The following is an 18,750-nucleotide window of genomic DNA, read 5'->3' on the forward strand; positions in this document are numbered from 1 at the left end:
ACATCAACAAGACAACTCCTTAAAAGATAACATTCCTTCCAGATCTTGTTAGGGGCTTAGATCAAGATGTCTAAACCATCCACAATATGCGTCATTTAATGTACAGCCCTTTGTCTCAAAATATTTGTATAACTGTGCCCTGACATATATGTATATGCTGTTGTGGTACACAGGCTTCTCTAGCTGCGGAGCATGGTCTTAGTTGCCCTGCAGCATGTGACATCTTAGTTTCCAGACCAAGGATCAAATCCACATCCCTTGCACTGGAAAGCAGATTCTTTACCACTGGACCACCAGGAAAGTCCCATGTGCCCTGACTTACCAGAATAGTTCCCAGAGCTTTCTGAGATGTTCTTCCAGGGTTCTAGTCCTCAGATTTGGCTTGAATAAAAATTTCCCACTTCTTTCTTAGATTAACTGTTTAATTTTATATATAGATATAGGTATTGATATATGGTCTAGAAGTCCAGACTCAAATTTTGAACAGATGCCACCCCTGAGGAGAAGAATGACCCAATACTGCTGCTGGTCCATGTAACACCTTTGTGAGAATTTTTTTTTTTAAGCTTCTTTTCTTCCAGACAAATTACTGCCATCTGCTGGAAAACTATCATTTTAAAATGTTAAAACTGACTACCCTGTGACAAGAGATACCTAGCGTTGTTCAGGACACAGCCTGCACAACTGTGCTCCATGACCCTAGAGGCCATGCCCTTTATGGGTAATGATTGAACTTCTTATAATGAAACTGAGATCCAGTTACATTCTGAGGTTTATTCAAAGCAAGTTAAGTTGGCCACATGAATAAACATTAGTTTTCAATGTGTTAAAATTTAGCACATAACACATTTCAGTGTACAAAGGTGGCTGGGTGCCAAAGCAATGAGATTTGTGGGTTGTCATTGCCAGCATCAGAGACTCAAAGCTTATAACTGCTGGCAGGGCTTAAGTAGTAGCAAGCTTGGGTATCAGATAAGACACATTTATTACCTCTCAAATCCTTCCTTTTAGATGGCTGCTGCTGCTGCTGCTGCTAAGTTACTTCAGTCATGTCTGACTCTGTGAGACCCCAGAGATGGCAGCCCACTAGGCTTCCCCCATCCCTGGGATTCTCCAGGCAAGAACACTGGAGTGGGTTGCCATTTCCTTCTCCAACGCATGAAAGTGAAAAATGAAAGGGAAGTCACTCAGTCATGTCCGACTCCTAGAGACCCCATGGACTGCAGCCTACCAGGCTCCTCCATTCATGGGATTTGCCAGGCAAGAGTACTGGAGTGGGTTGCCATTGCCTTCTCTGTTTTAGATGGCAAGAATGCAATAAATTCTTGCATAACAAAGTATCATTTCTCAGTAGTCCCAGGCATCCATTTTCTTGCTTTTCTTTATGTTTCAAATATCATTTTGAAGCACCAGGAATTGATGCACCAGCCATTTGCTCACAGCAGCTTAAAATATTTTTGAAATATTGATTTAAATTAAGTATTAAATTAATTCAGTTACATTTCTGTCTGTGTGGATTTAGATTCTCATGGTCAAAATGTGATGCCAATTAGCAGTGAATGTTAGAACTGTGAAGAATATTGTTTGTATGAAAGTATTAAATAATATTCCATTCAGTTCAGTCGCTCAGTCATGTCCAACTCTTTGTGACCCCATGGACTGCAGCATGTCAGACCTCCTTGTCCATCGCCAACTCCTGGAGTTTAATCAAATTCATGTCCATTGAGTCAATGATATCATCCAGCCATCTCAATCTCTGTTGTCCGCTTCTGCGCCCACCTTCAATCTTTCCCAGCATTACAGTCCGTTAATTCATCCAAAAAAATCAAATTTAGAATAGCCAGTTTATTGAAATAAATTAACAAATTTTATGTTTGCTAAACAGAGTTTTTTTTAACTTTAATAAGTGATATTGAATGTTTAAGAAGAATTCGCTTTTAAAAAAACACTGGAAACATTCAGTAAAAATATGTTCAAAATTTGTTCATTTTGAATAAAGCTACGTATAACTTTTAATTCTTTGATTGTTACTGTCAATAGAAGAAAAATTACATAAAAAGATTCATTATGATCATAAAATTAGTGATTTAGTTAAAATAAATATCTTTATGAACAAAGTGAAGTGAAGTAAAAGTCACTCAGTCGTGTCTGACTCTTTGCGACCTCATGTACTATACAGTCCATGGAATTCTCTAGGCCAGAATATTGGAGTGGGTAGCCTTTCCCTTCTCCAGGGGATCTTCCCAACCCAGGGGTCAAACCCAGGTCTCCCACATTGCAGCCGGATTCTTTACCAGTTGAGCCACAAGGCAGGGAGGGATATTTATGAACAAAATACAATAATTTATGAATTATGAATGTATTACTTTATTGCTCATACAAACATCGCCAACCCAACAGAACATCCAGATATGCTCAATAATCGAATTTAGTCATCTTTGGTATTTCACTAAACGTCAATCACATAAAAACATGACTATGAATATATTTTTCAATTTTGACATTAGGAAGTTTGATCTGTCAAAGTAGAAGAATAGATTATATTTCATTTAACAGTCTGTCAGGTTGATTTATAACTGGTAAATAGTTAGACACATGATATGCCTGTCTTCATTTTACTCTTGGCCAAGGACTTATAAACACATTTATGCAGATATAATGAATAAAATAAAATTAATATCAAACTACATAGAAGTATCATTTCAAGATGCATCATACACCTAAATGTAAAAGGTAAAATTATTAAGCTTCTAGTGAATATTTAGAATGCTATTTGTTGAGTTTAAGGCATTAAAAGCATTACTCATCAAGAAAAACTTGATAAGTTGGGCCACATTAAAATTAAGAAGTTCTGTTCATCAAAGGATACCATTAAGAGAGTAAAAAAAATTAACCAGAGTCAGAGAAGATTCTTGCAATATATGAAATCTGACATAGGACTTATATTCAGAGTATACAAACTACTCCTAAAAATCAATTTTTGAATAGTCAGACAACCCAAAAGAAAAATAGGCAAAATCTTGAACTTCCTGAATGATGATATTCAAATGAATGATAAGCATATAACTAAGTATTCAGCCTTATTAATCATCAGAGAAATACACATTAAAAATGTCAACTAGAATACGACTAACAGTACTAAATTCTGCCAATGATGTGGCGCAACTAGAACTCTCATAATCCACTTAGGAAAATCCTTTGATGTCATCTATGTAAGCTGAACATACACATACGATGTGGCCTAGTAAGTGCATTCCTGGATAGATGCCCAACATAAATGCACACACATGTTTTTGAATACATGTAAGGATATACAGGAAGGTTCTTAGCAACACTATTAATAATATCCCAACTGTCAATAACCCAAATGACCATGAGCATCAGGAGAGAAAAATAAATTGTCGTGTATTTGAAATGAAACAGGACCCCATGGTCCTTCCCACCATGTCCTCGACATACATTTTGCTGTGGAAAAAGTTAGCCAAAAAATAAAAGTTTAATCAGGGAAGTGAGAAAACGCAGAAACAAAGATAAACAGTCAAACAAGACTAAATAATAACAGTTTAGTCACTAAGTATAGTAAAAAAATCTTTAGTTCCTCTTCAAGGGCCATAGATAATAATCTGAGCCATATCCTGTGAGCTATCTTGTGGATACTGAAATCCCACCAGGTGGAAGAAGTTAACTACATGACATAAGCTGCCAGAATTCTGGGAACTAGCCTCAAGAAAATGGGAACAAACCAACCCTAGAACTGAAGATTAACTGTACTTAAAACAATCAAGATGACACTTCCCGTCTCAAGACAACTGTCAGAGCTGGCTGTGCTGTTTCCACATGTAGCCACCTTCTTCCATTTATAAAAGCTCTTGCCCAGTGGTTGTCAGTGGTGGGGCAGGGATGGGGGGAGTAGGCCTTTGGACAGGAGTCCACCCTTCCTCACCCTACACCGTTGGTTCCCAGAATCCAAAATAAAGCAAACTTTCCTTTCCACCAACCTTGCCTTTTATCTGCTTTTGAGCAGCGAGCAGCCAGACCCCACTTTCAGTTACATAGTCATACAACACTGAGAGTGAATGCTCCTACTGCTGTGCACAACAATGTGAAGGACCCTTATCCCATATTGTTCCATGAAAGAAGCCAAACTCCAATACAAAACAGGCAAAAGTCGTCTGCAGCATTATTAGTCATGGCAGTGGGAGGCTGTGACTGGAAGGGGAGTGAGGCAATATTCTATTCCTTGACCTGGCTGGTGTCTACACAGGTGCATAGGGAGAATGGACACACAGAGACAGATAAAGATCTGATCAGATTCCCCTCACACATCTCACAGCTCAGCCTTTGCCAGCCAAGAGACCACTGTATCTAATCTCCCTCCTGTAAACTCTTTATGTGCTTGGTGCTCAGTCATGTCCGACTCTGTGAGACCCCCATGCCTAGGCTCCTTTGTCCATGGGATTCTCCAGGCAAGAATCCTGGAGCCATGCCCTTCTCCATGGGATCATCCCGATCCAGGGATCAAACCCGCATCTCTTACATCTCCTGCATTGGCAGGAAGATTCTTTACAGTTTGAGCCATCAGAGAAGCCAGTGTAAACTCTTCATACTCCCTCTAAAGGTTCTTCTCAGAATTTCCTCTTGGGAATGGAAAACTGTTGACTCCTAGCTGAAGCGATTGGTAATTCTCCAGGACGAGGACCTCAGGGAGGGTCATCAGTGCTCCACTGCGTGAGATATCTTCCCCTGACACTCTGTGGCAGCCTCGAATAACCACTGAAGTCAAGTCCGTGGTTTTGCTGGTCCTGGCCTTCCCTTCATGAGATTATTTTTTCATTGCTTCAGTATTTGGCAGTTTTCACTGCCTTTGAGGATCCTGATAAGCATCATTGGAAAATGTAGATATAGCTTTAAGAATTTCCCTGCTCAGCGTTTGGATATTAAAGAAATGAAGTGAATGGATATTTTTTTAAAAAAAAAGGAAAGAAAAGAATTTCCCTGCTCAATATTTACATAAGCAAGAAGAGCAGCATTAAGAATTTGAGCAATATGACTTCCATGAAGATCTTCATTCCGCTCAGGTAAAATCTTCCCTGGGCCAAAGTCATCTGTTTTCAGCCCTGTGAAGCTTGCTTGAGCCAGCAATGAATGATTTTATTTGGTTGAATTTTTTTTTAATGTGGGCCCTTTTAAAAATCCTTTTTGAATTTGTTACAACATTACTTCTGTTTTCATGTTATAATTTTCTGGCCTTGAGGCATGTGGAATCTCAGTTCCCTGACCAAGAATCAAACCTGCATCCCTTGCAATGGAAGGTGAAGTCCTAACCACTGGACCTCCATGGAAGTTCCTGTTTGGTTGAATCTTATCAAAGTGGAATAAATGAGCTTTTGTGAGCAAATTTTTTTGCAATCTCAACTAGATGTGACTATCACATTAATTCCTGCATAGTGAGGCATTTTCTTATTTAACACACCTTGTATACAGTTTTGTGCATGCTGCCCTGCCTCTCTGGCCTCCCAATCCAGAGACACAATTGATAACCTCCTGTCCATCACAGTGACATCATTATCGTTGTTGCTGGAGGCAGCAGCAGGAGCAGCTTCCTAGAGATGATCAAAAGGAAAAAAATACAGGATGAAGTGAGGCTCAGGGATGCAGTGGGATGGAGTGGGGTGTTCTTTAGTGTTTATGACTCAGTCCCTTTTTAAAAAAGAAAACTCAAATTTAATGGTTTATTTTGTCTGCATGAAAGTATGTTATGGCAGAACATCAATATCAGCTTCAACTAACTGGCAGCAAGATAATTGTTAACAAGTTCACATACTGTAATAAACACCTTGACTCCTGTGTTTGTTTGTTTTTTTTAATGTTCTTTGACAGTTTTCAAGTCTCACAATTCGCTCATGAGTCTGGTGCTCCCCACTTTGCTACCAGCAGGAAGTTCAAACACATACAGAATCTTCACCTTGGCCTTACTTCGAAACGTTAGAGTACCCTCACGCCATTCTTTTTTCCCTGCTCTCTCAGCTATTCAGACCTGCTTAAGAGCCACCCTAGTCTCCTCAGTGAATAATAAACCTATTCATGCTCCCTTTAAAAAATTTGTATGTATTTATTTGGCTGCACTGGATCTTCATTGCAACATGTGACATGTGGCATGTGGATCTAGTTCCTTGACCAGGGATTGAACCCAGATCCCTTGCATTGGGTGTGCAGAGTCTTAGTCACTAGACCACCAGGGAAGTGCTTTCATGCCTTTCCGATCTGTATGTGGCATCATCAGTTTCAACATCCCAACCAAATTTGGGATTGGGATCCATTCTATTTTTTTCTGAGTGGTCATAACATATTCCCTTAGCAAGTGTCCCTTGTATCATATTCTTAGGTAAAATTTGTACAGATGTGCTACAGATTCGGAGAAGGCAATGGCACCCCACTCCAGTACTCTTGCCTGGAAAATCCCATGGACGGAGGAGCCTGGTAGTCTGCAGTCCATGGGGTGGCTGAGGGTCAGGCACGACTGAGCAACTTCACTTTCACGTTTCACTTTCATGCATTGGAGAAGGAAATGGCAACCCACTCCAGTGTTCTTGCCTGGAGAATCCCAGGGACAAGGGAGCCTGGTGGGCTGCTGTCTATGGGGTCGCACAGAGTCAGACACGACTGAAGTGACTTAGCAGCAGCAGCTACAGACTCACTAGGGTTTAAAATAACCCCAGGTGAAGGCCCCCAAATGAACTCCATATCTAAGTATAAAAAATGGTACATCTACGTTAATGGCCAAATCATAACGCTTTGAACTATCACCTGCTTGAGAGCACAGTCTCAGCTTCCCTTCCCTCAGACCCCTCCTCCAGGTATCGTTGGAAGCCCCCAAAGCGGTCCTCATGTGTTGATAAATCTGTCAGCATCAGCCACCACCTGGAATTATCATATTCTTTGTCTATTGCTCCAACAGTCCCACGTTACTGTCCACTGCCAGTAAAGCTACTTCAAGGAAGTTCGCCTTGGTTGTCGTGATGGAGCCAAGTTGGGAGAGAAATTTGTCTTTTTCCTCTTGTATGAGCTTCCTCCCTGACCCGACCCAGACACTCCTCCACATTGCTCTCCAGTGAGTGAGACAATGCCCCAAGCTTTTCCACTTGTTTTGTCACTGCACAGGAGAAGGCAGTCAGCCCTTTCCTGAATGCAAGCCCGCTTTGAGGAGCATTCTAGGAACTCAGATTGTCAGACAATCTGATAGCTTTAGAATTGTTTCCTGCAAGCCATAGTTTCCTCTGCCACCCTGGCTGTCACTGGCTCTACTTGACAACCCCTCCAGCATCTCCTGGTTTCTGTCTCCTTGGCAACAGACAGGCCTGAAGGAGCACACTTTCCATCTTTTCTCCACAGGACAAAATTAGGGTGCCCACAAGTAGTTCACCACAATGAAACAAAGACAATCGGATAAAAAGAAAATGGAGAAATAAAGGAGCAACTGATCTGAACAATGAGCAAAATAAAAGAATAAAATTAACATGTGGACCTAGAGATTATCATACTAGGTGAAGTCAGACAGAGAAAGACAAATAGCATATGATATCACTTATATGTGGAATTTAAAAAATGATACAAATGAACTTATTTACAAAACAGAAACAGACTCATAGGAAACAAATTTATGGTTAACAAAGGGGAAAGAAAGAGTGGGGAGAGATAAATTGGGAGTTTTGGATTAGCATATACAGACTGCTATACATAAAATAGATAAACAACAAGGATTTACTGTATAGCTATACAGTATATTCAATATACTATATTCAATATCTTGCAACAAACTATAATAGAAAAGAATCTGAAAAAAAAAATATATATATATATATATTTGGGCTTCCCTGGTGGTAAAGGATCCACCTGCCAATGCAGGAGACGCAGGTTCCATCCCTGGGTCAGGAAGATCACCTGGAGAAGGAAATGTCAACCCACTCCAGTATTCTTGCCTGGAAAATCACATGGACAGAGGAGCCTAGTGGGCTACAGTTCATAGGGTCACAAAGAGTTGGACATGACTGAAGCAACTGAGTATATGTATAGGCTTTCCTGGTGGCTCAGATGGTATAAAGAATCCACTAACACAACATTGTAAATTAACTATATTTTAATTTTTAAAAGTTAACAAAAGCAAAAGAAAATATGTAAGGATGGAAAGAAGTAGTGAAAATGGCAGGTTATAAAAGGTATGTAAATTACCCTTTCTTTTTTGTTTTCTTAGAGAAGGCACATAGAACAGGTATAAAGTGACAACTGTAATTTCATTTTCTCAAGATATAATCCATTTCTCTATGTTGTTTATGAAAATAAATCTGACTGTAAACCCTGCTGCACTGGATTAGTGGGAAAGTCAATCTCAGGCATTACTAAATGCCTGTTAATGCCTTCTCCCACAGTCTGATTCCTGCCTCCATGCCAGGCTAAAAAAGGAACCAGAGATTTTACTCAGAGCTAAATATTTGAGGAAGCTTTAGATTTCTAGTTTCCACTGGTTCTCACTGAGATGCTCATTGACCAAACTCTCACAGTCCTTTCATGTTATTTCTGTGCCATGGCATTTGATGAAGCTGCACCAAAAAAAAAAAAAAATTGCATGTTCTAAGCATGTTAACAAAGACAAATAAGTAATTCCATTAGAGAAAAAGATATCATAAATACAAAATAGGCAGAAGAAAGGCAAGAACAATTGGGTATTAAAAAATTGCGAATAAAAATTCTGGGGAAAATTATACTCAATGAAATTTAAATCTCAATGCACCCACGAGATAAACTCTAGGCTGGACACAGGTGAAGAGAGAATTATTAAACTGGAAAACATAATTGCAGCATTTGCCCAGGATGTATCAGAGACAGTTGAGAGATGTGGCTAATAGCATTGACAGAGTCCAAAACACACACAAGTGGTACTCCAAAAAGAGACATTGGATTGAAAGGTTGTAAAGTGATGTTTCAGTTCAGTTCAGTCGCTCAGTCGTGTCTGACTATTTGCAACCCATGAACCGCGGCACGCCAGGCCTCCTTGTCCATCACCAACTCCTGGAGTCCACCCAAACCCATGTCCATTGAGTCGGTGATGCCATCCAACCATCTCATCCTCTGTCATCCCCTTCTCCTCCCACCTTCAATCTTTCCCAGCATCAGGGTCTTTTCAAATGAATCAGCTCTTCGCATCAGGTGGCCAAAGTATTGGAGTTTCAGGGTTAGCTTCAGTCTTTCCAATGAGTATTCAGAACTGATTTCCTTTAGGATGGACTGGTTGGATCTCCTTGCAGTCCAAGGGACTCTCAAGAGTCTTCTCCAACACCACAGTTCAAAAGCATCAATTCTTCAGCGCTCAGCTTTCTAGTCCAACTCTCACAACCATACACGACTACTGGAAAAACCATAGCCTTGACTAGACGGACCTTAGTCGGCAAAGTAATGTCTCTGCCTTTCAATATGCTATCTAGGTTGGTCATAACTTTCCTTCCAAGGAGTAAGCATCTTTTAATTTCACAGCTCTAATCATCCAGAATTGTTAAAAGTCATGATTCTTCACATAGAAAGTTCACTCTAAAATCCAGGAAGAAAGATAAAACTAAACCTACACTTAGAGTTGTAAAAATGATATTCTAGAACAGCAGAGATAAAAGAAAATCTATGAAGCTGCCAGAGAGAAAAAGTAGATTACAGGAATTATTTACACTGACTATAACCTTCGGTTAAGAATCGGCCTGCAATGCAGGAGACCCTGGTTGGGAAGATCTGCTGGAGAAGGGATAAGCTACCCACTCCAGTATTCTTGGGCTTCCTTTGTGGCTCAGCTGATGAAGAATGTGGCTGCAATGTGGGAGACCTGGGTTCAATCCCTGGGTTGGAAATATCCCCTGGAGAAGGGAGAGGCTACCCGCTCCAGTATTCTGGCCTAGAGAATTCAATGGACTGTATAGTCCATGGGGTCACAAAGAGTCGGACACGACTGAGCAACTTTCACTTCACTAATCTTCTCACCACCAGCAACAGATACCGGAAATGCTTAGCAAAAACAAATGACAATCTGAAATTTTTTTTTTTATCCAGCTAATTGATCATTCAAGAGTGAAATCAAATTTAAGATACACTTAGATGAAGGGAATTTCATACCCACAAACAAACAAAATCAGGGCTCTTGAGGTAGCTACAGCTCTGGCCCACAGGGAGGTCAAGGGATACCGAGAAAATGTACTGGCTCTGAAAACAGTTGCCAGGAATTTGTGTCCCACGTGCCAGGCACCATCTTACTTTATCCTTCAATGCCCCCACCATGGGAGTAGTCAAAGTACATAAATGTCAAACAGGGGATATATAGTGTTACACGTTACTTTGCCTCTGCAATAACTCATTTGCTTGACATCTTTAGAGGATGTTGCTGCTGCTGCTAAGTTGCTTCAGTCATGTCCGACTCTGTGCGATCCCAGAGATGGCAGCCCACCAGGCTCCCTCGTCCCTGGGATTCTCCAGGCAAGAACACTGGAGTGGGTTGCCATTTCCTTCTCCAAGAATGTTATATATTTTCCAGGTGAGATGAAGTAGAAAACAATAACACTCCCCTCACTAGAAAATTCTGGCCAGCACAATTGCTTGCAACAAACTCCACAATTATTATGAAGAATGTACAACCCTATTACGAAAGCCCAACACCTCACAGATAAGAGCCCCTTAAAATTCAGCCAGACCTCTTCTCCTTTTATCTACTGCAATTCTTCACTATGTGGTAGCCCAGAAAGCAAAAAGGGACAGGAAATGTTAGAGATAGATATGACAACACCAGCAAAGAGAGAGGAAAACTTTTTGAAAGCAAGTCTGAGAAGATCCCTGTAGTTCCAGCCTCACAAGACTGACGTCCACCCACCCCACTAGACTCTGAGCTTCCTGAGGACAGGACCTGTGCCTGCAGACATCTGTAGCTCCAGACACAATGCCTGACACAGAGAGAGTAGGGCCTTGATACTCACTAGGATGGAAGGGGGAGGAGATGAGGGAAGGAAAGGAAAGAAAAAAGGAAGCTGAAAGGAACGCTCTGAAAAAAAAAAGCAAAAACCTAAAACCTGCTAAGAAAGCCCCAGACAGCTGATCCTAAGGTGTATTGACCTATTTTCTCTCTCTCCCTCTTTTTTTTCTTTTCTTTTCTTTTTTTTTTTTTTGCCCACGCTTTGTGGCATATGGGATCTTAGTTCTCTAATCCAGGATCAAACCCATACCTCCTGCAATGGAAGCACGGAGTTTTAACCACTGGAGGACCACCAGGTTAGTCCTTATTTTCTCTATTCTTTATTCTCCTGGGGTCTTGATCCTGGAGAGACTGTCCCTCCCCACCTCCCTAACCTGGGCCAGCTAATTCCTAGAAAAAGCAAATGACTCCCCTGCAAGTACGCCTTTAATATACAAATGAACCAACCAATCCAGAGCTCAAGCCCTAACCCTCTGGTTTATCAAACTCTCACACACCAAGCCAGTATTCTCCCTGCCCTAAATTGCCCCAGGCTTCCCTCATAGCTCATCGTAGAGAATCGCCTGCAATGCAGGAGACCCCTGTTTGATCCCTGGATCGGGAAGATCGCTGGAGAAGGGATAGGCTACCCCCTCCATTGTTCTTGGGCTTCCCTGTAGCTCAGCTGGTAAAGAATCCGCCTGCAATGTGGGAGATCTGGGCTAGACCCCTGGGTTGGGAAGATCCCCTGGAGAAGGGAAAGGCTATCAACTCCAGTTTTCTGACCTGGAGAGTCTATACAGTCCATGGGGTCACAAAGAGTCGGACACGACTAAGCGCCTTGCACTTTCACTTTAAATTGCCCCAGGGTCAGGTGCTGAAAATTAGGGACTGCCCAAATAGCCCAGTGTGTGGGTGTGCTCAGTCTAGTGTCTGACTCTTTGTAGCTCACCAGGCTCCTCTGTCCCTTGGACTGCAAGGAGATCCAACCAGTCCATCCTAAAGGAAATCAGTCCTGAATACTCATTGGAAGGACTGATGCTGGAGCTGAAACTCCAATACTTTGGCCACCTGATTTGAAGAACTGACTCATTTGAAAAGACCCTGATGCTGGGAAAGATTGAAGGGGGAGGAGAAGGGGATGACAGAGGATGAGATGGTTGGATGGTCTCATCGACTCGTGAGTTGGAGTAAACTCCGGGAGTTGGTGATGGACAGGGAGGCCGGGCGTGCTGCAGTCCATGGTGTCGCAAAGAGTAGAACACAACTGAGAGACTGAACCGAACTGAACTGAGGCTCCTCTGTCTATGGAATTTTCCAGGCAAGAATACTGGAGTGGGTTGTCATTTCCTACTCCAGGGGATCTTCCCAACCCAGGGATCAAACTCTCCTCTCTTGCATTTGCAGGCAAATTTTTTATCACTGTGTTACCTGGGAAGCTGTAAATAGCCCAGAGCCTGCTGAAATTATTTAAACTATCTATTCAGTGTACCTACTCTGCCTGGCGGATTCCTTCCCAAGAGAATCTCAACAAGGCTCTGAGCCAGGCTCTGCCCTCTCCCACTCTCCTGTTACCTGGCTGTCCCTGGTCCTTCCCCATGTGGCCTTGTGTGGAGGGCGTGGTGGGCCTCCTGTATCTACAGATCAGCGTGGATAAACGTCTTCATGACAATCATGTCCATATCTGTGGGGCTTAACTATGTCTGATTAAAAAAAATTCTAAGTACATTTTTAATACACAAAGTGGCCTTTCTTTCCGTAGAAATATCTTTCCAACTAAATAACAGAATTGTGTCAAGAATAGAGATAGCTTTTGTGGATTTTCCCCGTAATATCTATTTCATTAAGCAAAGGGAAATGAAGAAAACTCCACAAATTATATAAAAAGAAAACAAACAGCCTATATCTTTGCATCAAGCCAAAGATATGAGTCCTTTAAAGAGAGAGTCTCTTCTTTTCTTCCTCAGGTACACTACGGTCAAGCACTGAAGAGATAATAGCTTGGTTCTGGAATTTTTTTAAGTCTTATTATCTAGAGAGCCCGGTTCAATTTCCAATTGAGAGAAGATGAAATTAACAATACAAGTAGCATTGAATTGTGTGAAGCAATATTGAGACAGAGCTAATCACAGTCTGTTCTGTTCCACTGCCTCATTTGGAATATTTCTCTTTCTTCAGTTTCACTGTGATTCACTTTTCCTGGAAATTAGTGTGAACAAGAAGAATCCAGTTCAGGCTGTTCTGGAGTTCTTTTCCTATACAGAAATGAATACACTCCAGCTGTGTATCAATACCCTAATTAGAAAACATCGCCTCTGTACTTATTTTTTCTAAATATTGAAATATCTTTCTTTGTTTTCCACAATTCCCTCTGTGTAAGTAAGGCCATCAGAGTAAACCCACAGCCATAGATCATTGCGACCCTTTTCTTTTCCCCTGCTTTGGTTTATATTTATCTTCTTAAAGTGTATTAATTCAATCAATATGTATTTCTTGAGCACCTACTAGCTGTCAGTCTACTAGTTGGTTCACTAGATATTGTCCATTTCCTCATGGAGCTAATAATCTAATTAGAGACACAAATGTTAATTTAATAATCACAAGTTAATTATTAAATATTTCTATATCAAGGCTGAGATTAATTTCTACCAGTCATGAAGGAGCAACTTTTAAAAGGGAAAGTTCAGGCACTGAGTGCAGGCAACCATAGGGTTAATCCTGACAGAGAAATACAAGAAGCCAAGAGAGCTAAGGAAGAAAGAAGAGTAGGCTGTGTAATTTCGCCCCAGAAAGTATCTCTCTTTCCTTGTGTCTCTAAGTCGTCTTTTTCTGCACTCCTATCCAGTCAGCTTTTTCTCCACAGCAGTTTAAACACAACATGTATGGTCCGGGAAACAAATTATATCCTTAGGTTGTTCTCAGACTTTTTCAGAATTGTTTTGAATTATTGAAGCAGTTCTAGTCAGTGCTCAGGTCTCTATCAGCGAGCTGGACGAGAACTGCTAAGGGCAAGAGGACTGCACACTGAGGTGACAGCTGGGCCTGGGGAGTTACCCTGGATGCAGGCCTGGCTTCCACATGCTAAGTTCTAGCCATCATGAACCACCGCGGCAGGATGGTTTAAAGATACTAGCTCATATCCTTCCTTCTTCTCTCCCCACCCCTTGCTCATCCATAGATGTTTTCCTTTGGTTTCCAAAACCCTAACCCCACTGAGATTAACCTAAGCATTCCTGAGTACACCAAAAAAAGCATTAAGAATGCATTTGATCCAATGAACAGTGGCCTAATAAAGAGGAGTTTCTTTTTTTCTTTCAATCAATAGATAGTCCTGAGGTAGGGCTTTGTTATTTGGGTTCAGAAACTCTTTGATACCAAGGCTCTGGGGCCACATCTCTTGAGTTCGATCTGCCTTCCCATCGTGGTTGTAAGGCAGAGTGAGCACATTCTGTGTAGCAGAGGTAGTCACCCCTTATCTCTGTGGCATACTCCATTTTCAGGGATGCTGGCCCAGATTCCAACTTCCAGCACCCTTCCACCACCCCATTCCCCACTGAGATCTTTCTCTGGCCACCAAAACCTCCTAGAACAGCACTCAAGTAATAGTTGATGAGAGTTGGTGAGTAAATCCTGTTACCTTGACCCTGAAAGGGGTGATCACATTAAAATGAAGGCTCTACATTGCTCCCCAGGGGGAAATAGGTCTCAGTTACCCACACTGGGTGACTTGCTTTGAGAACTCATCTTTTATTGACTTCTTGGCCTTCCTGGTCTCTCTTCCCCACTTTTCTACCAATGTTTCTTGGAAACATCTTCCAAAGAAACCACTGATGCTCACACCCTTATTTCAGAGTTTACTCCTACGGTAACCCAAGCTAGGACAGGAGCTGATGACAGCAGAACCAGAAGCTCTATTGTCCTCCTGCTTTTGCCTCTGAGGAGAGGGGGAGTTTCCCAGAAACCTTCTGGAGATTCCTCTTACAGCCTATTGATCCAAGTGGCCCACGTGGACTCCCTCAGCTGTTGGGAGGCTGGAAGAGCGGCTGTGGTGGAGGATGGACAAAAGACTAGGGCTTGGTCATGGTGCTTGAGTTGGCCAGTGTATTTGTCAGGATAAACCTCAGGAATAAGGGAAGGAAAATCCCAAACAAGAGTGACTTAGACAAGGTAAAAGGGTATTTCATTTTCTCACGTAAGAACTGAGAGCCCACTACACATTGGTCAGGGGACTATGCTTTTACTTCGTTGCTCCTTTGGTCCACAAGCCCTGACTTCCACCCCAAGTTCACCATGTGGTCTGAAAGATTTCCTATGTGGCAGGTATTGTTCTAAACATCTCATATGCATTGTTTTGTGTAATCCTCTTAACCTTGTGACTTAATTGCTATTATTACGGAGATACTAAGGGGTTAATTAACTTGCCTGCTGCAGAGTGGCTGAATCAAACGCAATCTGGATCCAGAGTTTATGCTCTTAAGTTGTGCTTTTAAGATAGTATAGCCCTGCCCAGAAACATGGATGTATCTGCATTTATTTAAGCATTCTTTAATGTCTTGCCCATTTCTACTATACTTATTACTATTAGAGACCTGAGTTCTTAGACTTTTGTATCAATAGAAATTGAAAAGAGGCCAGATAAGGAACTCAGTCAAGGCTTTTTGGGACTCATGGAGCTGAGGGAGCAGGAGCAAGAATAAGGAACAGGTGCCCTTGCTCCTGTGTGTATGTTGGTGGGGGGCAGGGGAGGCAAGCTGGTCGAGCTGGTCCTTTAAATGCTGAGATGGCGGAGGTGGGTGTTTTGTGGGGTGGGTGTGAGGGGTGGCTTCGGCAGTCTGCCCATCTCCTTGGTGGTGCTGTGTGCAGAGTTTATGAATACTGTCCTGCATCATTCTTCCTGCACCTTAGAAGTGGCAGTTGGGTCTTGGCCCTTTAGTATATTAACACGCCCTTTTGTTCATAACGTGCCTCACTTCCGCCTGCGGGCAGGATTTTTAGTCTCCTATGGTTGGTTTGTATTCTGTTGCTGAAGGAGATCTTTGTTCAGATGCAAGCACTGAGGTAAAGGGCCTCAGGTCTCAACCTATCTCATTGCTAGGGTCTTTATCTTTCTATTGTTAATGGCATTTTGGAAACTGTTTTCTTTATGGCTGGGGTATCTAAATTTAATGAATTTTTTGTATATTGGCTCTGTATCTCTCCATCTTACTAAATTTATTAATTTGTCTGAATAATCTTGGTTTTTTTTGTGTAGACATTGATTATCTATGAATCAAATCAATTTTGTTTATTCATTTCTAACCCTAATACTTGCCTGCTTTTCTTCCCTCCTTCCCTCCTACCTTCCCTTCCTCCCTTTTCTCCCCTCTTCTTCCCTCTCCCTCCTCCTTCCTTAATTCAATGGCTAAAACTCTAGTACAGTGTAAAATAGAATAGTGTAGATTTTTCTTTTTCTTGTTCTTGATTTTTAAGGAGACCATTTCTCATGTTTTATTAATTAGGATTATTTTGACTGTAGGTTTTCTGTAGATACTCTTTATCTGGCTAAAGAAAGTTCACTCTGTTTCCTGGTTTGCCAAGGTTCTTTTTTCACAAGTGCTGTCTCTACAACTATTGAGAATATAGTGATTTTCTTCTTTAATCTATTAATGTTATGAACTACATTTATAAAAATTTAAAAATAATATTTATTTTTATTTATTTATTTGACTGTTCTGGGTCTTAGCTGCATCATGTGAGATCTAGTTCCCTGACAAGGGATTGAACCCTAGCCCCTGCACTGGGAGCATGAAGTCTTAGCTGCTGGACCCTCAGGGAAGTCCCCTACATTTATAAAACTTTTTATGCTAGATTGGACTTGTATTCCAGGGATAAACTGAATTTGGTTTAGGTGTATTATCTTTTCTACATATTGCTGTGTTCAGTTTACTAATATATTTTTTAGGGTTTCTCACCTATGTTCATGCATGAGATTGGGCTGTAATTTCCCCTTTTTCTACTATCCTATTTTGTTTAGGTATCAAGGTTGAGGACTGTTTCTTCCCTTTGTATTCTTTGGAAGTCTTTTATTAAACTGGAAATGATCTATTTCTTGAAAGCTTAGGAAAATTTTCTTATTGTCATGGTGATTTGTCCTATTTTTTGAACATTGTCTTAACTTTTTATTTTTAAATAATTTCAGTTTACTGAAAAGTTGCACATACACTAGAAAGAATTCTTATATATCATTTACTTGGATTCCCCCAACTGATAAGCTTTTATCTTATTTGCCTGTTATTATCTTTGTACTGCATACATATTTTTCCGAACTATTTGAGAGTAAGTTGCAAACATGAAATTTCATTATCTCTTAATTCTTCAGGTTATGTTTCCTAAAAACAAAAAATGCTCTTCTACATAACTACATACAACCAATAAAATTAACATAGATATTATATTTCCATGTATCCACAGACCTCATTCAGATTTCACTGTTAATCCCAATACTGTCCTTTAAGGTCTGAGATCCAATTCAAGGTTAAAATTGCACATACTGTTATGCTTCTGAATCTTTATTCTGGAACAGTTTGTCTTTCATGACCTTGATATACTTTAAAAGAACAGTTTCGTTACTTTGAAAGTTGTGCTGAAATTTGGATTTGCCTAATTCCCCATAATTATGTTCAAGGTATGTACTGCTGACAAAGAAAATACACAAGTAATGATGTGTTCTCAGTGTAACATATCAGAAGGTGCCTAATGTCTATTTGTTCCATTACTAGTGATGTAATGGAACTTGGTGAAGTTAATGTCTTAACTTAATGTCTTGGTTAATGTCTTAACCAAGCACTTACTTAGCACTTGGTTAAGTTAATGTCTCCCATGTTTTCCCACTGTAAAGTTAATTAGTAAATATTCTGCGCTATTAATTAACAAGTAATCAATTACCAGTTTGTGAAAAGAGACTTTAAATATCCTGTTCCTCATCAACTTTCAGCCATATAATTTAGGATTTATTGATTATTCTTATCTGAATCATTTATTACTATTATAGTGGTGGTCAATTGATTTTTTTCTAATTCTAACATTCCTTCTATATTTATTTGTTGGCATATACTAAAAGGTAGAGCTTTACTTTCTCCATTTGTCTATCCATTTTTTTATCACAATAGACTCAAAGATTCCTTATTCACTATGTTAAAATCTGATGTAATTATTTATAAAAAAACAAAATTATTTTTATAGCATGTATTATTACGTATTGTACAGTGGGAAACCCCTCAATACTGGTTTTATGCCCTTTTGACATGCTCCCCATAATTCTTTGAGGATTTTCTTACTTTTCAGTGCAATAAGAAGTTCAAGGTAATTTCTCTACCCTGGACCTCTGTTTCAGTCATTTCTCAAGGAGCCTTGATTCCTTTTCCAGGAGAATGATATTTAGTTAACTTAGAAATGAAGACCTGAGTACAATGCACACTCATTGTGTCTGATGTGTCTTGCTTCTAGTTCTAGGCTTGTTACTGTAGATTGAGTTAAGCTGCCTTTAAAATTCTCTGTACCAGACTTTGGCTTCCCTGGTAGCTCAGACAGTAAAGCGTCTGCCTGCAGTGCAGGAGACCTGGGTTCAATTCCTGGGTTGGGAAGATCCCCATGGAGAAGGAAATGGCAACCCACTCCAGTACGCTTGCCTGGAAAATTCCATGGATGCCTGGTAGGCTACAGTCCATGGGATCGCAAAAAATCAGACATGACTGAGCAACTTCACTGGTTCACTGGGGAGTGCAGTTTCCCAA

At 40.7% G+C, this 18,750-nt stretch overlaps 1 long non-coding RNA gene across 2 annotated transcripts in view; it reads left to right on the forward strand.

The window, feature by feature from the left end:
* The window catches only part of LOC138439400 (uncharacterized), a 37,848-nt gene that overhangs the window by 8,364 nt on the left and 10,734 nt on the right, over nucleotides 1–18,750 (forward strand). The window contains exon 2 of one of the 2 annotated variants that reach the window (XR_011256718.1): nucleotides 11,223–11,295. This is a non-coding gene — a long non-coding RNA (uncharacterized lncRNA). Of the gene's footprint in view, nucleotides 1–1,011; nucleotides 2,118–11,222; nucleotides 11,296–18,750 lie in introns of those variants that run through there. The other variant, XR_011256719.1, reaches the window with a different exon arrangement.

This window comes from Ovis canadensis, chromosome 4 (genome assembly GCF_042477335.2).
Source record: "Ovis canadensis isolate MfBH-ARS-UI-01 breed Bighorn chromosome 4, ARS-UI_OviCan_v2, whole genome shotgun sequence".
Lineage (NCBI taxonomy): Eukaryota > Metazoa > Chordata > Mammalia > Artiodactyla > Bovidae > Ovis > Ovis canadensis.